At 38.3% G+C, this 24,256-nt stretch overlaps 2 long non-coding RNA genes across 2 annotated transcripts in view; one reads left to right on the top strand and one right to left on the bottom strand.

Moving 5' to 3' along the window:
- Window positions 1–5,956: 5,956 nt before the first annotated feature.
- Window positions 5,957–24,256, bottom strand: part of LOC130678998 (uncharacterized) — a 109,852-nt gene continuing 91,552 nt past the window's right edge. Inside the window, exon 4 of the long non-coding RNA XR_008991981.1 lies at window positions 5,957–6,025. This is a non-coding gene — a long non-coding RNA (uncharacterized LOC130678998). The remainder of the gene's footprint in view (window positions 6,026–24,256) is intronic.
- Window positions 11,100–23,083, top strand: LOC130679007 (uncharacterized). Its single transcript, XR_008992003.1, has 4 exons — window positions 11,100–11,191; window positions 13,788–13,919; window positions 18,681–18,782; window positions 22,906–23,083. It is a non-coding gene; the product is annotated as an uncharacterized LOC130679007 (long non-coding RNA).

Below are 24,256 nucleotides of genomic sequence, written 5' to 3'. Positions count from 1 at the left end.
GGAAGGCAAACAGCATGCAAAAAGGGACTTTTTCTCCCAGCTGACACACATGCCAACTGACCACAACTACCTCTATCACCATGAAAAGGCAGAAGAATTTGATCCAGTCAAGAATAATCCAGATAATCCCCAAGAGGGAACCTGGGGAGATAGATTTAACCAAACTTCCTGAAAAAGGATTCAAAATAAAGGTCATAACCATGCTGATGGAGCTGCAGAGAAATATGCAAGAACTAATGGATAAAGTTGGGAGGGAGAATATAGAAATAAAACAATCTCTGGAAGGACTTAAGAGCAGACTGGATGAGGTGCAAGAGGCTGTTAATGGAATAGAAATCAGAGAACAGGAACACAGGCACAGAGACAAAAGGATCTTCAGGAATGAAAGAATATTAAGAGAACTGTGTGTCCAATCCAAACGGAACAATATCTGCATTATAGGGGTACCAGAAGAAGAAGAGAGAGAAAAAGGGATAGAAAATGTCTTTGAAGAAATAATTGCTGAAAACTTCTACAAACTGGGGCAGGAAATAGTCTCTCAGACCACAGAAGCCTACAGAACTCCCAACAGAAGGGACCCCAGGAGGACAACATCAAGACACATAATAATTAAAAAGGCAAAGATCAAAGACAAGGACAGAGTATTAAAGGCAGCCAGAGAGAGAAAAAGGTCACCTACAAAGGAAAACCCATCAGGCTATCATCAGACTTCTCAGCAGAAACCTTACAGGCCAGAAGCGGATGGCATGATATATTTAATGCAATGAAACAGGAGGGCCTTGAAACAAGAATACTGTATCCAGCATGATTATCATTTAAATATGAAGGAGGGATAAAACAATTCCCAGACAACCAAAAGTTAAGGGAAGTCGCCTCCCACAAACCACCTCTACAGGGTATTTTAGAGGGACTGTTCTAGACGGGAGCATACCTAAGGCTAAATAGATGTCACCAGAGAAAATAAAATCACAGCAAAGAAAGCAGATGAATGAAATACTAACTAAAGGCAAAAAATAAAATCAACTACCCACAAAAGCAGTCAAAGGAAACACAGAAGAACATAGAATAAAACACGTAACATATAAAGAATGGAGGAGGAGGAATAAGAAAGGAGAGAAATAAAGAATCATCAGACTGTGTTTATAATAGCTCAATAAGTGAGTTAAGTTAGACAGTTAGATAGTAAAGAAGCTAACCTTGAACCTTTGGTAACCACAAATCGAAAGCCTGGAATGGCAGTAAGTACATATCTTTCAGTAATCAACCTAAATGTAAATGGACTGAATGCACCAAACAAAAGACACAGAGCAACAGAATGGATAAAAAAGCAAGACCCATCTATATACTGCTTACAAGAGACTCACCCCAAACCCAAACACATGCACGGACTAAAAGTCAAGGGATGGAAAAAGATATTATATGCAAACAACAGGGAGAAAAAAGCAGGAGTTGCAGTACTTTTATCAGACAAAATAGACTTCAAAACAAAGAAAGTAACAAGAGATAAAGAAGGACATTACATAATGATAAAGGGGTCAGTCCAACAAAAGGATATAACCATTATAAATATATATGCACCCAACACAGGAGCACCAACATATGTGAAACAAATACTAACAGAATTAAAGGAGGAAATAGAATGCAATGCATTCATTCTAGGAGACTTCAACACACGACTCACTCCAAAAGACAGATCCACCAGACAGAAAATAAGTAAGGACACAGAGGCACTGAACAACACACTAGAACAGATGGACCTAATAGACATCTACAGAACTCTACACCCGAAAACAGCAGGATACACATTCTTCTCAAGTGCATATGGAACATTTCCAGAATAGACCACATACAAGGCCACAAAAAGTCTCAGTAAATTCAAAAAGATTAAAATTCTACCAACCAACTTCTCGGACCACAAAGCTATAAAAATAGAAATAAATTTTACAAGGAAAGCAAACAGGCTCACAAACATATGGAGCCCTAACAACATGGTTCTAAATAATCAACAGATCAATGACCAAATTAAAATAGTGATCAAGCAATATATGGAGACAAATGACAACAACAACACAAAGCCCAAACCTCTGTGGGACACAGTGAAAGCAGTTCTAAGAGGAAAGTATACAGCAATCCAGGCATATTTAAAGATAGAAGAACAATCCCAAATGAATAGTCTAAAGTCAAAATTATTGAAATTTGAAAAAGAAGAACAAATGAGGCCTCAAGTGAGCAGAAGAAGGGACATAATAAAGATCAGAAAATAAATAAATAAAATTGAGAAGAATAAAACAATAGAAAAAATCAATGAAACCAAGAGCTGGTTCTTTGAAAAAATTAACAAAATACATAAGCCCCTATCCAGACTTATTAAGAGAAAAAAAGAATCAACACACATCAACAGAATCACAAATGAGAAAGGAAAAACCATGAGAGACCCCACAGAAATACAAAGAATTATTAGAGAATACTATGAAAACCTATATGCTACCAAGCTGGAAAACCTAGAAGAAATGGACAACTTCCTAGAAAAATACAACTTTCCAAGACTGACCAAGGAAGAAACAGAAAATCTAAACAGACCAATTAATTACCAGCAACAAAATTGAAGTGGTAATCAAAAACTACCCGAGAACAAAACCCCTAGACCAGATGGATTTACCTCGGAAATTTTTCAGACATACAGAGAAGACATAATACCCATTCTCCTTAAATTTTTCCAAGAAATAGAAGAGGGGGGAATACTCCCAAACTCATTCCATTAAGCCAGCATCACCCTAATACCAAAACGAGGCAAAGACCCCACCAAAAATGTAAATTACAGACCAATATCCCTGATGAACATAGATGCAAAAATACTCAACAAAATATTAGCAAACCAAATTCAAAAATACATCAAGAGTATCATACACCATGACCAAGTGGGATTCATCCCAGGGATGCAAGGATGGCACAACATTAGAAAATCCATCATCATCCACCACATAAACAAAAAGGACAAAACCACATGACCATCTCCATAGATGCTGAAAAAGAATTCAACAAAATTCAACATCCATTCATGATAAAACTCTCAACACAATGGGTGTAGAGGGCAAGTACCTCAGCATAATAAAGGCTATATATGATAAACTCATTGTGAACATCATACTGAACAGCGAGAAGCTGAAAGCTTTTCCTCTAAGATCAGGAACAAGACAGGGATGCCCACAATCCCCACTGTTATTCAACATAGTACAGGAGGTCCTAGCCACGGCAAGTAGACAAAACAAAGAAATACAAGGAATCCAGATTGGTAAAGAAGAAGTCAAACTGTCACTATTTGAAGATGACATGATATTGTACATAAAAAAACCCTAAACACTCCATTCCAAAACTACTTAAGCAAAGTTGTGGGATACAAAATTAATACACAGAAAACTGTGGCTTTCCTATACACTAACAATGAACTAACAGAAAGAGAAATCAGTAAAACAATTCCATTCACAATTGCATCAAAAATAATAAAATACCTAGGAATAAACCTAACCAAGGAAGTGAAAGACCTATACCGTGAAAACTACAAGACACCCTTAAGAGAAATTAAAAAGGACACTAACAAATGGAAACTCACCTGAAGCTCTTGGCTAGGAAGAATTAATACTGTCAAAATGGCCATCCTGCCCAAAGCAATCTACAGATTCAATGCAATCCCTATCAAATTACCAACAGCATTCTTCAATGAACTGGAACAAATAGTTCTAAAATTCATATGGAACCACCAAAGACCCCGAATAGCCAAAGCAATCCTGAGAAAGAAGAATAAAGTGGGTGGGATCTCGCTCCCCAATTACAAGCTCTACTACAAAGCCACAGTAATCAAGACAATTTGGTACTGGCACAAGAACAGACCCACAGACCAATGTAACAGAATAGAGACTCCAGACATTGACCCAAACATATATAGTAAATTAATATACAATAAAGTAGCCATGGACATACAATGGGGAAATGACAGCTTCTTCAACAGCTGGTGTTGGCAAAACTTGGACAGCTACATGTAAGACAATGAAACTGGATCATTGTCTAACCCCATACACAAAAGTAAATTTGAAATGGATCAAGGACCTGAATGTAAGTCATGAAACCATAAAACTCTTGGAAAAAAAACATAGGCAAAATCTCTTGGACATAAACATGAGCAACTTCTTCATTAACATATCTCCCTAGGCAAGGGAAACAAAAGCAAAAATCAATAAGTAGGACTATGTCAAGCTGAAAAGCTTCTGTACAGCAAAGGACACCATCAATAGAACAAAAAGGCATCCTACAGTATGGGAGAATATATTCATAAATGACAGATCCGATAAAGGGCTGACATCCAAAATATATAAAGAGCTCACGCACCTCAACAAACAAAAAGCAAACAATCCAATTAAAAATGGGCAGAGAAGCTGAACAGACAGTTCTCCAAAGAAGAAATTCAGATGGCCAACAGACACATGACAAGATGCTCCACATCGCTAGTCATCACAGAAATGCAAATTAAAACCACAGTGAGATATCACCTCATACCAGTAAGGATCACCTATATACAAAACACAAACAACAACAAATGTTGGTGCAGTTGTGGAGAAAGGGGAACCCTCCTACACTGCTGGTGGGAATGTAAATTACTTCAATCATTGTGGAAAGCAGTATTGAGGTTCCTCAAAAAGCTCAAAATAGAAATACCATTTGACCCAGGAATTCCACTCTAGGAATTTACCCTAAGAATATAGCAGCCCAGTTTGGAAAAGACAGATGCACCCCTATGTTTATTACAGCACTATTTACAATAGCAAAGAAATGGAAGCAACCTAAGTGTCCATCAGTAGATGAATGGATAAAGAAGATGTGGTACATATATACAATGGAATATTACTCAGCCATAAGAAGAAAACAAATCCTACCATTTGCAACAACATGGATGGATCTAGAGGGTATTATACTCAATGAAATAAGCCAGGCGGAGAAAGACAAGTACCAAATGATTTCACTCATATGTGGAGTATAAGAACAAAGAAAAAACTGAAGGAACTAAACAGTAGCAGAATCAGAGAACCCAAGAATGGACTAACAGTTACCAAAGGGAAAGAGACTGGGGAGGATTGGTGGCAAGGGAGGGATAAGGGGGTGGGATAAGGAAGGTTGCACTACGATTAGTATGTATAATGTGGTGGGAGGCACGGGGAAGGCAACACAGAGAAGATAAGTTGTGATTCTACAGCATGTTACTATGTTGATGGACAATGACTGTAATGGGGTTTGTGGGGGGGAAATTGGTAAAGGGGGGGGTCTAATAAACATAATGTTCCTCATGTAATTGTAGATTAATGATACCAAAAAAAAAAGTTGCAGCAAAGCACATTTAAAAAGGCCTATATAATCAATTGCTGTTCTTGCTGCACTTATGCAAATGATCAAGCCAAGTGTTAATTACTTTGTTAATCTGGTTACTTATAATAAAAATGAACGTGACTTAGAGGAAAGTATTGTTTCAGTAATGCTGCCTTATGTATACTAAATCCTAATACTAGTCATTGGGACATATACTAAATCCAGAATTCTAGTTTCTCCAAAATATCTGGCTATAATTCTCCAGAAGTTTGTTTTCTCCCATCATTTCAATTAGAATCTTACTATTCTTAATGCTTATATTTAGCCATGCATTCTTTAATCTCCTTGTCAAGTTTGTTCTTCCAGAATGGAGAACCCAACTCCAGATGTTGCTACTTAACCTAATAACACAATTTGCTCTATCTTGCCTAGAAGCCATAAAACTGCAATTAATAATAGAAATGGAATCGTAATAGAAGTGCCCATTTTCCGAAGCCCTCTCAACTAACCAGTGATGGAGACCTAGCTGCATCCCTAACTGTGCCCCTTCTCAGCATGAAGCAGCCAGAGCAGTTGTTGCCCCCTTTACCTAGCAGCAGCTGGGGCCTCCATCTGTAGAGGGGAAAATGAGACAGGGACCATGGGTGCAGTCAGAATAGGGTGAAAGCCTCTGAAAAAAAAGGCAATGCAAGATAATTACAGTCAGAACAATGTAACAATATGCAAAGAAGTCCCTATCAAAACTCTGTGTTAAGCATTATGCAAAGTCAGAGTCACATTCATTCTCTAGGGTAAAGATTTGCATACATCACTAGGAATACAGACATTCTTCAGTGAAATCAGTTAAAGCTCAAAAGACCAGGAGCAACTTGGCCTGGAATGTTTGAGTGTTCTGCAGATAAAGAAAAGTATCGCAGCATAAGTCGTCACTTTATTGTATCAATTACATCATGACAATGTAAAATTTACCTTAGCCTGCTAAAAGGTCCAGTTTATGTTAATTGTAACTAGGTGCTATTTTCCCTTCTCTAATCATAATCAAGTAATCTGCAACCTAGGCAAAAGACTACTTTGGTAAGCAATCTCAACTATAAACAACCCAAGCAAACAGACAACAACCTAGCCCACCTTGGTGGCAGGGCAGGCGGTCTTACAAGTTTGCAACCCATAGCCCTTTACCCCTGTTCTTGAAAATCCTCAACTGACTGTAAAACCCCAACACAACAAGCCAACCATGGACTCTCTTGTCCCCTCCTGGCAGGAGCCAAGAGCTCTGTCCTTTCACTTATCTCTAAATAAAAGCCTCTACCTTGCTCTCCTACCTTGAGGGTTTGCAAAGTTCACTCTTTGGCTCTGTGAACAAAAACCCTGGTATCAGTACTGTATCCAAAACAAGAACTTTTTCCTATTATATTATGAATCTGAAAAACTGTTAAGGAAAAAAATGAACATTTTACACAAGGAAAAATGAGCTTTAATCCTGGACTAACATTCATTTTCATCAAATTGCTTTGTGTGGATTCACTATGTCTCCATCTTTCTCCTTAAACTTATTTAATACACACTTTTCACAAAAGAACATGACACAGTGCCTGCCATTTTAATAGGTATATAGCATGATACCATGCTATTCAGCCTGATTCCTGCTCTAATTTTTTGTTACTATTATAAATTTATTATTTACAAATTAATGTGTTATTACAAATAAGCTTCATGTAAACAATATTCCTAACTCCTTTATAACAATGCAGAATCACTAAAATAAGTGTAACTCTTTTGAAATCTTCAATATTCCTCTGCATACATGAACTCAGTGATATGCTGAGATATTGTCATTTAACTTTTATAATCATCTTTCTCCAGTACAGCTCATCTGTACCCAGATCAGTGGTCTCTCAAATTTCAATTAAAATATTAATTTTCACTGAGCTTTATGACCTGCATTAAAATGGCAAATAAATTATATAAAAAGTAACTACAGAGAATACCTCAGTACAGTGCTGTTTCTGCAGGATCATTTTTATTGCATAGTTAATATTTTAAAACGACTAAAAACGACTCTCACAAGTTTGGCATTTTATTTCTTGGAATAAAACACAAGTTGCCAAACCCATGGAACACTACATCCTATCCAGACTTTTGTGTTGTTTGTTTAGTTGTAGATACCCCAGCAGTTAACCTAGCTGTAATTTAGTTCCTGCTTAAGCTTCATCTACAGCCGAAACTAATCTAAGAGAAAGAACAATATGTTTTCTGTTGAAGCTTGATTTGTAGCTGAAACTAATCTAACATAAAAGAATAATATGTGTTGCACCTTGGAATCTGTTGTGAGTCATGAGCAGTGTGCGACAAGAACTGCAAACAGTTCTCGTGATCCTTCTGAAGCTTAAGGAACAGGCTGTGAAACTCACCTAACCGGATGACTTGACTCAACATAATGATGTCGGGGTTCTTGTTTGCTGAGTCGAAGAATGAACTTAGCAAACACCCAAGATAGGGGAGCCAGGAAGAGGCTTTTATTGAGAGATACAGTGAGAGGACAGAGCTGCTGACTCATGCCAGGAGGGGACAAGAGAGCCCGTGATGGTGCGTTGTCTAGGGGTTTTATAGGCAACTGAGGATTTTTGGGAACGTGAAAAAAAAGGCTTAGGGTGTGGACTTGTACCACTTGTGTTACCCTCAAGGTGGGCTGGGTTGTTGTCTGTTTGCTAGGGCTGTTTACAGTAAGTCACAGGTTATGCTGTGATACCTTCACTTGTGAAACACTCAAACATTCCAGGCCAAGTTGCTCCTGGCCTTTTGACATTTAACTGATCTCACTGAAGTTGTCTATATTCCTAAGTCTGGTATCTTTTTTACCCTAGAGAATTAGTGTGATCTTGACTTTGTATAATGCGTAACACAGAGTTTCAGTAGGGACTTCTTTGCCCATTGTTACATTGCTCTGACTGTAAGTATCCTACCCAGCTTTTACTGGAGGCCCTCACCCTACTCTGACTACACCCACAGTCCCTGTCTCAATAAGAGGGACTTAAAAAACACATATTTAGATTGCAGTTGTTTGGCTCGATGAAAAAAATACATCCTATAATCATTAATAGATGCTTGTCTTTCTGCTTGCTGTAACACAATAAAGCACAGGGAGTGCCAACTTGGTCCTTAGTCTCCAGAGAAAGTCTAAGCCCTCTGCTTAAAATGACATTTTGACTCGGTTTCTCATTTTCGTGGTCCCTAACTGCAAAATTTTATAAGTTCATTACTGGAGGAAAATGGGAGGAGATTCCCCTGAGAATATGAGTATTGATGGGGGAGGCAAATCTGGCCATACCTAAGATGACAGTGGTAGCGATAAGGAAAATATTCAGCATGACCGTCGAGGTCAGCAAAACGCTATTTTCCTCCGGTTGGCAAAGTCAGCAGAGCACTCCCAGCTTCCTCCTCCCCTCCTCTGGGCTCCTCTTTTGCCTTGTGCACCCCGAAATGCCACATATCAAAATAATATAAACTGCTCCCCTTGCCTGGGCTCATGGCTCAGTCCTTGGGAGATTACTCCTCTCTGAGCCCGCCAGTGTACAATAAAACCTCAACCCTCTAAGGCCTCTGAGTGCCGCTTGGTTCTTCTGTCAGTGATCCACCCCAGGTTCTCCAGTTTTTTCCATAACAGTAGCACACTTGAATGGCAGGGCCCTGCATCCCATTCCCACGTAGGACCCAGAGCAGTGGCAGGTGTGTTGCATGGCATGTAGCTGCCGGGGAAATTGACCACTAATGACCCAGCCTTGGGAATCAGTGAAGCTCAGAAAAGGAGCGTCCTGCCTTTAAATGAGCCTCATCAGCTCGGGCAATAAGCAGTGGCTGAACATCTCAGTCACAGCCGGGACAGGCGGGAGTTCTGAAGTCTTCCTCAAGTTTTCTGAGCGTCATAATGTCTTGAGATGCTTGGAAGCTCCTGGGCAGGGTATCAGCTAAAGGAGTTAAAAAAAAGACTATCATTGCCCCATTACTGGGGAAGTGGGGCTTAGTGGCAAATTGTGCTTGGCTTAGAAAAGTAAAGCAAAGTGATGTTCCTTGCACCCATTTATGGAATCACATACTTACACCCAGGACACTGCGTCATCTAGACTTGCCTGCTCTAATTCGAATGTGATTGGAGAGTGGAAAATGAGACGGTGCCTCAGAGCCCTAGAAATTAAACTGTTTTCCTGAAAATGGCTCTTGGGTTCCATGATTCAGGCTTACCCTGGGGGTAAGCCGAAGTTTGTGCTTTTCCTTGACTTAGACCATTGGGACAGATCTCTCTATCTTTATGGCCTTATTTCACTATAATTCATGCCACCACTATTTTGTTATTGTTTTGTTCCTGCAATTTTGTTTTCTCTATTAATAATAAATAATTAAAATCCATTTGTGTTAGTACATGAGGGACATGAAAAACTGTATGAAAAAAACACAGCCTCAGAATGTGGTAAATCAAAACTGCATTAATGGGAGTCATCAGCATCGGTGTTGTCACAGTGCATAAATAGCCTCTTGCCCATGAAGCAGGGCCAGTTCCTTGCAGCCCTTAAGGACCCAGGGAGACCTCATTACTCAGCTTATGATGTCCCTGTGGGCTTGGCTCAGAGATGCCCAGAACCCAGGCTCATCACTGCCATGGGGCGTGGCTCCTCAGAGAACATGCAGGGAGGGGGAGCTTGTGGGAGGTATTGGGGCCAGAGGGGTGCATCTTCTGGCTGTTCGGGGAGCCCATATGCTAGAAGGTTAAGGTGAATAATTTCTCACTCAACTATGGGAGCTGCCCTTCATCTAGCTGTGTATCAAACAGGACCAGCACCCCAGACAGCTGCTCCCTGCAAGTCCAGTATGGGTCCTAGTGACTTTTTGTGGGAACATTTCCTGCCGCAGAAACAGGGCTTGACCCCAATCCAAAGGTGGCATTTTCTTCACCCTTCTGGAAATGATTTCAGTTTGCTTAATCCAGACCAGTGTATTTTCCCCCAAAGCTTAGGGATTACTTTCTGATCTTTTAGCTCTCCATATCCACATGATTCAAGCTCCTGTTTTTTGCAAAATAGATCAAGCAAGCAAGGTAATTTCTTTCCCAGTTCTCTGGATACCATCCAAACTCCAGAAATCATTTCACTTCCACATTTAATTTACCTCATAGTCTTGCTGTTGTATTTGGAGCCAGGTGACTGGGTCACACTCAGAGGAAATAGTACTATTTAACATGCACCAGAGGAATTATTTCTACTATACTGCCAATACTATGTTACCTGAATCTGGAATTCCTGTGCTGTGTCATAGAGCCACAAGTCACTGTGTTTGAAACCCATCACTCGATCACCAAGCCTAAGTCACAGCACTAGCCTAATGGGATCTTCTGTGGACTTAATGGCCAGCTACAGAGATTTTACCAGCCTGGTATTTGCCATGCTCTTACCCTCCTCTCTGCCTTCATGCCCCCTGTTTCCCCAATCTGCTGGGCAGACACAAAGAGAAGTGCAGAGGTATCTGGTGAAACATGACCAAGAGAATGTTGGAGCAGGCAGGGCGAGACCTCTGCTCTTAATCACAAAGACAGAGGTTTAGGCTTCACCCCAAAGGCAAAGGGAAGCTATCCATGAGTATTAAACTGGAGAGTAACAAGATCAAAGTATTTTTTTTAAATCCCTCTAGCGCTGGACTTGGCGTCTGCAGCTAGAGGACTGATAGGCAGGCCAGATGGCAATGATGGTGGCTATGCAGGAAGTGAGGGCGTTCGAGACACACTTAGGTATGCATGACCAAGGCTGGTTTCTACCCAGACTCTTTGAGGCTAAAGGAAAAAGGAGAGGTAAATAATACCAGCTTCCGTTTATCGAATGCTTATAAAGTATTAGTCACTTAATAACTATTACCTATAATTATTCCAGAAGTCTGATTGGTAGGTCTTATTTTCATTTTACAAGTGAAAACAATATGTGTTCCAGAGAAGTGAAGTCACATGCTTGGAGAAATACAGCAATTAGGGATTTGGACTCAGTTCCATGGTCTTTTCAGTCTACCACACTACCTTGTAACAATTGAAAAGGAAAGAGAAGAAATTCTATTGAAAACCAATTCTCACCCCTTAAAGCTATAACTTCTTTGCCTACCTCTTACCTGACTTCAGAGCCTGTTAGTTGTGTAAATCCATTTTATATACTTATGTTTAAAGTATGAGTTTTCTCTAAGAGGTTGGCCGGACACCTCTTAGTTGCTACTGAACAATTAGAGGCTATTTTACAAATCAATGTGCTTGGTGTATGAGCAACTAGTAAAATAATTTTGGATGGCTTTTGATTTTTTTGTGAATACTCTGAATACTCAATTATTTCTACTATCTTCAAGCTTCAGGGCCAGTGCAGTTAGACCTTTGGCTGGATCACACTTCCTCTTCTCACAGTATAAAAAATTATATTCCTTCCCATATCAGTCAAGGACAAAACTTGTTTCCTGATTTACACAATAATTGGGCATTCAACATTGAGAAACTATAACGGAATAGCTAACTGATTTTTCAAATGAGATAAAATGTAGTCTTGTCTGCAAAGAGATGGAAATGTTCCCATTTTGACTTCCTCTTTCAGAAGAGTATTCTGATTTCATTTCTTTGTTAAGTATGATCTTTGGGTTTAAGGTACCGTATGCCCTGTTGTGCAAATGCAACTGCATATTCACTAAATTTCTTTTGATTGAACTAGAAATCAGTGAATTCAGTCTGTAAATGAGCTCTGGTAACATCACAAAATGTTGGGGGAGAAGAAATTGTTGCAAATAGGGAAATGAGATCACATATGTGTATTTCTGTCCCCTTCTGGATGAATGAACATCTTATTGCCACCCTTAACAAGCAAAGAAGGTAATATGCTAAGTACCTTATTAACGATAATGTGCATGTACACATTTATTTGGATATAATGTTATTCTCTTTTTGGGCATCACTCTAAGTGGTTTGGGATGCAGCTCCTCCATCTTCTCACCCCCCACCCCCACTCAGGTCAGTATAATCCTGCTGCCAGGCGGCCAGTTGCTGGCATGGGAACAGGTACTTCCAGCTCAGTCAAACAAAAGCTGAACTCACAAACACAGTGCATTTACACCCGGGTCTCTCAACGACCGCACCAAAATGACAGGGGCTGATGTCAGTGTTTCACATGTTTGTTTTGGAAAATAGTTTCCTTGACTGCTGATTTAAAATGATTTTCAATTAAAGAGTAACTTAGTAAATTAGGGAAGTTATAAAATATAGAATGGTAAACTCTAATCTGCTTTAAGAAAATTAATAGATATTTTAACATCTAGGGACTTAAAATATTATCAAGTTTCATCATAAGTACACTATCTTCTAAAATACAAAAGTTTACTCACACACAAACTACTATTTGTGAAAAATAATAGGAATAAAATAAACCTAAATACAGAAGAACTGTATTTAAAATATCTTTCTTATGTAAGAAATTCAATTACACTGCAAGTTAAACATCTCTGTGTACTGCAGTGTGTGAAAAATGGTTTAGACATGAATTTCATGATGGCACCATGACATGGCTTTCTAAGTAGTCTCCTTACCTCCAGTTTCTCTCTCCTCCAACATATTCTGCAACCAGAGCATGCCAGTCTGGAACTCAGAGGACTTGGTGTTTATACCACACATTTGTCAGTCACATGTCATCCATAACATCATTGTCCTTTATTGTAGTTTACTATCACATTGTCCTTATATTCATCATCATGAGCTCTGAGGGCTTACACTGTAAGTCTTCTCCTCTGCCTTCTCAGTGTACAATGTAGATACTCAACAAAAGTGGTAAATCCACTGTGCAAAATATGCTTTCCACCTACTATTAAGGTGTTTCTCCTCTCTTGACCACATGTGCTGAAACAGGTTTCTGACATTACCACTGATTCAACAAAGCAAAACAAACATGCAACTTAAAACCAACCACAAACTATGGAAAGGATGTTCGTCTGAAACACTAGAATATGGCTACAAAAGGTAGCGCAGAATTTTGAAAAGTAAGAGAATAACTTTTTTATAGAGTTAATTCAAGCCCCTGGAATAAATCAGAAATAAGAACATATGTTTATTCCTCACGGGAAAGCAGGTTTAAAAAAATTGAAGGCATGACTCAGCACTGTATTTAAAGTTAGCAAGTGAAAAAAGTTTTCTATTTCAATTGCCAAGAAATTATTTATGAGTAATGGTATTATGGAAGAAGGTTCTGTGTAGTTATAAAGCTGAGTTCTTTGTCCATTCATTAATTAAGTACATAATAAATGTTGATTGAATATCTTCTATGGAATAGGCACTGTATCAATGCTGAGAATACCAAGGTGGAAAAGCATGATTGTTTCCTCTATAGGACATACAGACCAGTAATTACAATTCAATATAATATTTGCTTTAGTGTTGGTCTTCACAAAGGGCTGATGAAACATGCAGGGGATTTGACATCTGTGAGGAAGACACAGTGAAACCTTCACAGCATTTCAGCTAATGAGAATTGGAGGAAGAATAAGATGTTTGGTGGACAACTGAGGTACGAGATGTGGTAGAAACTTCTAGTGCTCACCCATGTCTGGTTCTTTCTTCTAGGCACAGGTAGAATTATACTTCCCTATTCCCTTATAGTCAGGCAGAGCTATGTAACTAATTCTGGCCAATGAGATATGGGTAGATATGACAGGTGTCACTTCAAAGCTTAAGCATTTAATTACTAGTGCAAAACACTCTAGCATTCTTTGTCTGCCTTAGCAACTGGTGAAGTGGTATGTGTCAGAAGGTGTAGCTACATAATGGTGGAGCATCTGTCAGCCAGGGTGCCTGAGTAACTACATGGACCAGAACCACTTGCTGAGCTATGGTAGACATTGTGGTATGGACAAGAAATAAATTGTGTGTTAAGCCATTCTAATTTGGATATTGTTTTGTTATATAAGCATTTGATAGAGGCAAACATATTTAAAAATAAAAGGAAGGGAGAATAGATAAATTTCCCATGTGGAAGAATTTCAAGTTATTTATGTAGATACTCTACCCTCAAGGTAGTGGAATATAACTCCTAATTTCCTAAGTGTCAGTTTTGCATAGTGACTCTCTTCCTAAGAATACAGTAGGAAATACTGTAGGAAATGGAAAGGGGGAATATCATACTTTTGCACTGGAGAAGCCTGACAAGTGCTACTTCATCCAGGGGACTAGGGCTAATATCAAGTGATAAATTATATTGATAGTGTGTATCCTGGATATGATGTGACGAAAACGGTACGTTACCTCTGCAGCCTTCCGCCCCCAAACATTTAACTCTAGCTAATCATAAGAGACACATCAGACACATTCCAATCAAGGATCATTCTACAACGTACCTACTAAGTACTCAAAATTGTCAAGGTCATCAAAAACAAGGAAAGCCTGAGAAACTCTTTCATCCAAGAGGAGCCAAAAGAGACACAACAACTAAAGGCAGTATAGGACCCTGCATAGCGTCCTGGAGCAGGAAAACAGCATAGGGTAAAAACTAAGGATATCTGAATGAAGTATGAACTTTAGTTAGCAATAACAAATCAATATTGGCTCATTAATTGTAACAAATATATCACACTGATGTAAGAACTTAATAGTAGGGGAACATGAAGTATATAGAAACTGTACCATTGTTGCAATTTTTACATAAATCCCAAACTATTCTAAAATTAAAAGATTTTTTTTTTTTTATGAAAAGGAGGAATAAGAGATAACAGTAAGTTCTGGAAATTCCTTTGGAAGTAGGGAGTGAAAATGAGGAGTTTGGTAAGGTAGGCAAAAGATATTTCGTTCTATTCAGAGATTCCATTTTTAAACTATGTTGACTGGCTGAGGGAATCCCTAGAATATGGCTGGGCTTCATTGGTGTTGCAAAATCTCCACAATTATACAAAATTACATGTGAATTGTATATGTATGTTTTTGTCAAATTAAACCAAAAATTTTGTTTATTATCCACTTATTCTTAAATTGAAAAGTACCTAAAATCCGTTAATAATCATTGCTGAAAGCAATGTAAAAACTGAAATATTCTGAGCAGGAGAATTTTTTTTTTCTGTAAAAACGATTACTGTTTGGTAGTTATAGACTAAAGTGATAGTGTGTGTGCGTTTGGAGAAGAAAGGCAGGAATTAAAGGCAAGGTAATAGTAAAGATGGTGATCTTCAAACGTCCACTTTGCAGAGAGAAGAAATGATCCTACAACTTACATACCATACTACTACTTTCTGAGTGAGAAGTAATCAGTCCTAAGGAAAAAGTACTGAGGATGAGACATTGTCTTTTTTTTTTTTTTTTTTTTTTTAGATAATTATTTTTTATTGAAGGGTAGTTGACACACAGTATTACATTACATTAGTTTCAGGTGTACAACACAGTGATTCAACATTTATATACATGATAATTCTAAGTACCAGCTATCACCATACCAAATTGTTACAATATTTTGACTATATTCCTTATGCTATACATTACATCCCGGTTGCTTGTTTATTTTACAATTGGAAGTGTGTACTTTTTCTTGGTTGTTGTTGTTAGGGCATCTCTCATATTTATTGATCAAATGGTTGTTAACAACAATAAAATTCTGTATAGGGGAGTCAATGCTCAATGCACAATCATTAATCCACCCCCAGCCTAATTTTCGTCAGTCTCCAATCTTCTGAAGCATAACGAACAAGTTCTTACATGGAGAACAAATTCTTACATAGTGAATAAGTTACATGGTGAACAGTACAAGGGCAGTCATCACAGAAACTTTTGGTTTTGCTCATGCATTATGAACTATAAACAGTCAGTTCAAATATGAATACACATTTGATTTTTATACTTGATTTATATGTGGATACCACATTTCTCTCTTTATTATTTTTAATAAGATGCTGAAGTGGTAGGTAGATACAACATAAAGGTAGAAAACATAGTTTAGTGTTGTAAGAGAGCAAATGTAGATGATCAGGTGTGTGCCTGTAGGCTATGTGTTAATCCAAGCTAGACAAGGGCAATAAAACATCCACATATGCAGAAGATTTCTCTCAGAACAGGGGGGGTGAGGTTCTAAGCCTCACCTCTGTTGATCCCCAATTTCTCACCTGATGACCCCCCTGCGACTGTGCCTGTCTTAGGTTGTTCCTCCCTTGAGGAATCTTACCCGTCTCTGGCTAACCAGTCATCTTCCGGGGCCATACAGGGAAATGTTAAGTTGGTAAGTGAGAGAGAAGCCTTATTGTTTGAAATGGTTAGCTTTTTATTTCTTTGCATATTTATGCCCTGTGGCTTCTATGCCCAGCATTTGTCTTGAGGTATCTTTACCACTTGGAGGAGTTATGATACTCGGTAAATTTGATATGAGGCACGAATTCTATTTAAGAATTCGTTGTAATTAGGAAGGAAGAAGAAAAGCTATAGAAGTAGCAGGCGGGAGAAAACATGGGAAGATTGATTATTTCTTTGACATATCTTCTTGTAGAGTAACTTCAGCATGTATATATTTTAAGCTACTACTTAAATTGCGCACACACATTAACATAATAGGAGTATAGTTACATAACCAAAGCATACCTGTAATTACCAGCCATCTCCAGTGAAACCAAGAAAACCAGTTAGGCACCCTAGGCATTTGTGAAAACTTATCAATGATATGATGGTTATTATCTAACTGAATTTGAATAGTTTGAGAAAAATCAGACAAATTAAAACAACCCATTCCTGGGCACTGTTCACATCCCATATGTTCTTTTAACAGTAAATAGAGACATTGTCTTTTTAAAACCAAAGTTTGGTGGGATTATATGTATATCTACTTCAGCGTTAGGGCTGTGAATGATCACTATTTGAATCAAAATGCACATACGCCTTCAAGTATTAGCTATAAACCTGAAGTTCAGTAGGATAAATTTACGTTTATGGGGAATTAGGATTAAAAATCAAAAAGGCAGGAACTGAAAACCATGACACTAATAACAAGGGATCCTCTCTGAAAATTAGGTAATTCCACCTATTTATGTACCATAACATTGTAATCAGGTGGGCTTTGTAGAATACAGTTTAGAGTAATCAGTAAATCCTATTACTGTGCTAATTTTAGTTTACCAATACAAAGTTTCAGTAATACTTAGTAACTCACTTAGGTAGTTATTAATAATTAATCCTTTGGTGTATATACAAATACATGGAATTGTGCACCATTAGTCCATGAAAATGAAATCTCTCATTTTTGATTAATTCATGGTCTCTTAGCAGGACTGTGGACTGCAAATCATTCTTTGAGGGGTTGCTGTTACAACAGATGAGAAACAGTGAAAGGCCAAGATAAAATAAGGCAGGAGGTATAGCGAGGAGGGGTCAGGTAAGAGATATGAGGGATCAGAATCAACAGAATTTTTTGATTTCTTGGGTGGGGAAATATAAGGTAGAAGGAAAAAAAAACTAGCTTGATTTTTGAGTTTCTGGTGGGTCAGTGATGGGGATGCAGGATGGTGGATAAACTTGGAGGATGAGAGGGTGCATGGGAGATGATGAGTCCAGTTCTGAGTGTGCTGTGTTTGAGATCTCAAGTGGATATGCTTGGTAGGTGGCTGGATCCTGGGATTCTTCAGCTCAGAAAAAAGGGCCTGGGCTGGAACTGTAAGTTCCTAACTTAGAAAAGTGAAACATTCATACCACAGTTTGATTCCCCTAACATTTACAACAATAAATAGGAACTCCAATTTTCAAAAATAATTCTATTATATCTCCTGATAAATATAGACAACCAGGATTAGGGGAGGGAGAAGTCAGAGCCAATTAAAATTCCTGAGATACAGTGTTGGAGAGGAAAACTTTTTCTCTGCCCTCTACCTGGTCTAAGAATCAAATTGACATGAGGTGGCTTAACGGGAGAAAATCAGATCTCCGTACCTATGGGGAATCCACGCAGACATGAGATTCCAAAATCAGCCAGGAATAATGAATGATATGTATCTGTCATCTTGAACTAAGGAAAGGGAGCAGGGCTCTGGGACTTCAAAGGGAAAGGGAAGCAATTCACAGCAATTCACAGGAGTAAATGTTTGGCAAATAAATGTTTGTGGGGTCACAACTGCATACAGGAAGGAATTTTAACAGATAGACTTTGCTAAATTCCTCCTTGTCTACCACTCATAGTTCATATTACAATGTAGGTATCTATGGAGAGAGTGCTATTCATGGAGCAGGCCCTCTGTGTAAACTCTTTTTAGACTGTTAAGAGGAAGGACACAATTTCTTTCTGAGTCTTTTGGGACTTGATTGTTTTCAGGTCTGACATAATCTGCCTGCCAAAATGGTGCATCTTGGGGCAGCCTGCCTTTGACCCCTATAACTGCAGGAACAACTACATATTTATAATCAGAAATCCTTGGTGAGTGAAGCCTCCACTGCCTTGTTTCTTGGAATTATATTCTACACATCCTTTTTTCTCCTTAGCAACTTCTCCCTTTGTAAATCATGACATCTGAGTGGCCATTTATGCTGCTGCTGTTTGAATTTTCATTGCTGTATAACTTACATTTAGTAAAGTTTGCAAATTTTAAGTGTACAGCTGAAGGAATTCTTACATGTTTCTATGTAATCAACAAGGGGACCAACGTAGAGAATATATCCAGCAACCCAGAAGGTTCACTTAGCCTCCTTCCAATCGACAGTTCTCCAAAGGTAGCTACTATTTGGATCTGATTTACCATTAGTTTTTCCTATTCTGAGCCTCATAAAAATGGAACCAGAGAGCATGTTTTCTTCATGTGTGGCTCATCTCATTCCACCTGACGTCTTTGAGATTCATCATGTGTTACCACTCTGTAACAGTAATTCATTTTTTTTCTGTGTTGTATTCTTTTGTATAAATATACCACAACTTATCCATTCTAATACTGATGGATTGTTTTTCATTTGTTTGTAAACATGAAGTTACTATGAACAGTCTTGCACATGTGTTTGGTAGACATATGCATTTGCTTCTCTTGAGTATCATCCCAGAAGTGGAATTGTTCAGTCATGAGATAGGTTTGTTTACCTTTCATAAATCCTGTCAGTTTTCCAAAATACTCATGCATATTTAGGCTACCCCAAACAATGACGAAAGTTCTCATTTCTCCACACTCTAGGTATTACCAAAACTTTTCATGGTAGCCTATCTGGTGAGTAGGAAGTGGTATCTTAGTGTTTCATTAAAACAGTTTTTTTGAGGTATAATATGCATGAAATAAGCTTCACCTATTTACAGTGTACAAGTTGACAAGTTGACAAGTTTTGACATACATATACATCCTTGAAACAATGGAACATACCTGAAAGTGAGCCAGCATAGGAAACATGAAGAGGGACTACATTTTAAGTTAAACCTCCATCTTGAGGCTCAAAGGTTAAAAGGTAAAATTCCTAAAATGTCTTTTAAGAAGAATTTATAGTAAGCTGTAAGCCAACCATATGGTCAACAATCAACTGACCATATCATGAGCCAAGGATAAGTGCTGGTGGGAATGTAAAATGGTATAACCACTTTGGAAAACAGTTTGGCAGCTCTGGAAAAAGTTAAACATATACTTATTATTCAATTCAGGCATTCTAATGTACCAAGGATCAATGACCAGTCCCTGTTTTAGCCAGGAGAATCATTGCCTTGGGGGATAAAGAGAAATTACAAAAATCATTTGTGTCATCTTATCTTTTAAAAACACAAAAAAAGGTCCACTCCAAAATTACTAGATCTAATATCTGAATTCAGCAAAGTTGCAGGATACAAAATTAATACACCAAAATCTGTTGCATTCCTATGCAGTAATGGTGAACTAGCAGAAAGAGAAATCAGGAGAACAATTCCATTCACAATTGCATCAAAAAGAATAAAATACCTAGAATAAACGTAACTAAGGAAGTGAAAGACCTATACCCTGAAAACGACAAGACACCCTTCTGAGAAATTAAAGAGGACACTAATAAGTGGAAATTCATCCCGTGCTCCTGGCTAGGAAGAATTAATACTGTCAAAATGGCCATCCTGCCTAAACCAATCTACAGATTCAATGCAATCCCTATCAAAATACCAACAGCATTCTTCAATGAACTAGAGCAAATGGTTCTAAAAATCATATGGAACCACAAAAGATCCCGAATAGCCAAATCAATCCTGAGAAGGAAGAATAAAGCAGGGGGACTTATGCTCCCTGACTTCAAGCTCTACTACAAAGCCACAGTAATCAAGACAATTTGGTACTGGCACAAGAACAGACCCATAGACCCACAGGAACATAATAGAGAGCCCAGATATAAACCCAAGCATATATGGTCAATTAATATATGATAAAGGAGACATGGACATACAATAGGAAAATGACAGCCTCTTCAACTGCTGGTGTTGGCAAATCTGGGTAGCTACATGTAAGAGAATGAAACTGGATTATTGTCTAACCCCATACACAAAAGTAAACTCAAAATGGATCACAGAACTGAATGTAAATCATGAAAACATAAAACTTAGAAAAATTATAGGCAAAAATCTCTTGGACATAAACATGAGCAACTTCTTCATGAACATATCTCCCCGGGCAATGGAAACAAAAGCAAAAATGAAGAAGTGGAACTATATCAAACTAAAAAGTTTCTGTGCAGGAAAGGACACTATCAGTAGAACAAAGAGACATCATACAGTATGGGAGAATATTAATAAATGACATATCCAATAAGGGGTTGACATCCAAATTCTATAAAGAGCTCATGCATCTCAACAAACAAAAAGCAAATAAGCCTATTAAAAAATGGGCAGAGCAGCTGAACAGACACTTCTCCAAAGGAGAAATTCAGATGGCCAACAGGCACATGAAAAGATGCTCCATATCGCTAATCATCAGGGAAATGCAAATTAAAACCACAATGAGATATCACCTCACACTAGTAAGGATGGCCAGCATCGAAAAGACTAAGAACAACAAATGCTGGCAGAGGATGTGGAGAAAGGGGAACCCTTCTACACTGCTGGTGGGAATGTAAGCTAGTTCAACCATTGTGGAAAGCAATATGGAAGTTTCTCAAAAAACTAAAAATCTAGAAATACCATTTGATCCAGGAAGCCCACTCCTTGGAATTTACCCATAGAATACAACTTCTCAGATTCAAAAGACATATGCACCCCTATGTTTACTGGAGCACTTTTTACAATAGCCAAGATATGGAAGCAACCTAAGTGTCCATCAGTAGATGAATGGCTAAAGAAGACGTGGTACATATACAAAATGGAATATTATTCCGCCATTAGAAAGAAACAAATCCTACCATTTGCAACAACATGGATGGAGCTGGAGGACATTATGCTCAGTGAAATAAGCTAAGCAGAGAAAGACAAATGCCAAATGATTTCCCTCCTTTGTGGTATATAACAACGAAGCAAAACTGAAGGAACAAAATAGCAGCAGACTCAGAAACTCCAAGAAGGGACTAGCAGTTACCAAAGGGGTGTGGGAGGGTAGGTGGGGAGGGAGGGAGAAGGGGATTGAGGAGTATTATGTTTAGTACACATGGTGTGGAGGGTCATGGGGAAAACAGTGAAGCACAGAAGAGGCAAATAGTGAATCTGTGGCATCTTGCTGCACTGATGGACAGTGACTGCATTGGGGTATGGGGGGACTTGACAATATGGGTAAATGTAGTAACCACATTGCTTATTCATGTGAAACCTTCATAAGAGTGTATATCAATAACACCTTAATCAAAAATAAAAAAAATAAAAAAATAAAAATGCAACCTCATGAGAAAAATAACTAAATAAATAAAGAGAGCAGAAGAAAACTTTGAGAGGTGATGTTTATGGCATAGAGAGTGGTGATGATTTCAAGGATGTTTACGGATCGCCAAACTCATCAAGTTTATACAGTAAATATGTACAGCTTTGTATGTGTCAACTATATTTCACTAAATTGCTTTTGAAAAAAGTAAAAATATAAAATTGCAGCCTCATCCGTGCTCACCCCCAGCACTCCCAAATTCCTTGCCTTGCTCTCATTTAAACTTAACACTCCCAACTCAATACTTCAGTCAACTTACTTATTATTACTATGTTTAATGTTTATTTTCTGACTTTCTCTTCTAGAATGCGAGCACCATAGTGCAGAGACCTTTATTTACTCACTGATATACTTTCAAGTGCTGAGAACAGTACCTGGCACTCACCAGGTGCTTAATAAAGATTTTTGAAGAAATGTTTACAGATGCCTGCATATGTACATAGTACATAGTTTCAATTTATCATTACTATTAGGTTGGTAAGGTTAACCAGGAGGCCAACTCTTCTAGGTGAGAAAAGCAAGGAATTCTTCATTTGCAAGTTTGACATAATGCCCTATATAGATTACATCTAAATGGAGCTTTTCAACAAAGGGACTTTGCCCAAAGCCCTATCATTGCACAGCGTCAACACTGTCTTTGGCAGTAAGGATGCTCCGCTATCTGGGTGTGGCCCCACCCATGTGGTCTTGACCTAATGTCCCGCTTAGTTTTCAGATGTGCCTGAGCAGCTCTGAGGAATGGCTTGTCGGTTCAGGTCTCACCACGGAGAAACGTTTCTCATTAGCAAGTCTATGGAGATCTTTCCTGGGCTGTTTATCCTCCTGCGACTCAAAAAAGCATTCTCCCTCATAATCTCTCTCTATTTTTTAATTGAAATATAGTTGATATGCAATCCTTATAGTCTCTTTTGTCAATCCTTTTCCTTACCAATTGCTAAAAACAAAGTGATAATTTCTCAATTTATGATTACAATGGTGGTTTTGGCTGAGTATTTCAATCCCTTTTCAACTACTCTGTGGTACATAAAATAGTTTTTGACTTACTTATATTAAAAATAGAAATATGTTACTGTGTATGTTACAGGACAGTAGATTTGGACTCAATATAAGAAGTTTTAACAAATAGACAATCAGGATATAGAATGGGCTGACTCTTAATATATAAATTATCCTATTCATTGGAGATGATTTAACTGAAATGCCCAGAAAAGGCAAATCTATAGAGACAGAGTGAAAATTAGTGGTTGCTTGGACCTAAAGATGAGAATGGGGAGTGACTGTAAACTGGCTGCTTTCTTTTAGGAGTGATGAAAATATTCTAATATTAAAATAATACAACTCTGTTAGTTTACGGAAAGTCATTCAATTGTACACTAAAATGGGTGACGTCTATGGGGTGTGTATCAGTTCGCTAGGGATGCTGTACCAAAGTGCCAAGCTCTGGAGGCTGGATGTCTGAGGCCAAGGCGGCAGCTGGGTGGGCTCCCTCTGAGGGCTGGGAGGGAAAGGTCTGTTCCAGTCCCCTCACTGGCCTCTAGGTGGTCACCTTCCTCCTTCATCTCTACGGCGTCCTACCCCTGTACAAGTCTGTGTCCAGATGTCCTCTTTGCATGGGGACACCAGACATACTGGATTAGGGTTCACCCTAATTACCTCATTTTAAATTAATTCCACCTTTAAAGACCTTATTTCTGAATACACTTCCATTCTGAGGTATTGGGGGTTAGGACGTCAACATATGCGCTTTGTAGTTCAGCCCATAACCATACAGGCAGACCTCGGGGATGTGGATTTGGTTCCAGGCCACCCACCACAATGAAGTGAGTCAAATGAATTCTTTCATTTCTCTGTTCATAGAAAAGTTACGTCTACACTACCCTGTAGTCTATTATGTGTGCTATTAAGTACACTCTTAGACATGGTATCATGTCTAAAAGAAGTTAAATCTTTTATTTAATTATTAATGTTAATTAAGTGATTTAAAAATACTTTATTGCTAAAAAAATGCTCACCATTATCTGAGCTTTCAGGGAGTCATCCTCTTTTTCCTGGCTGATTG

This window comes from Manis pentadactyla, chromosome 10 (assembly GCF_030020395.1).
Source record: "Manis pentadactyla isolate mManPen7 chromosome 10, mManPen7.hap1, whole genome shotgun sequence".
Lineage (NCBI taxonomy): Eukaryota > Metazoa > Chordata > Mammalia > Pholidota > Manidae > Manis > Manis pentadactyla.
The sequence above is the reverse complement of the archived record's forward strand: the minus strand, read 5'-3'. Positions and strand labels throughout refer to the sequence as shown.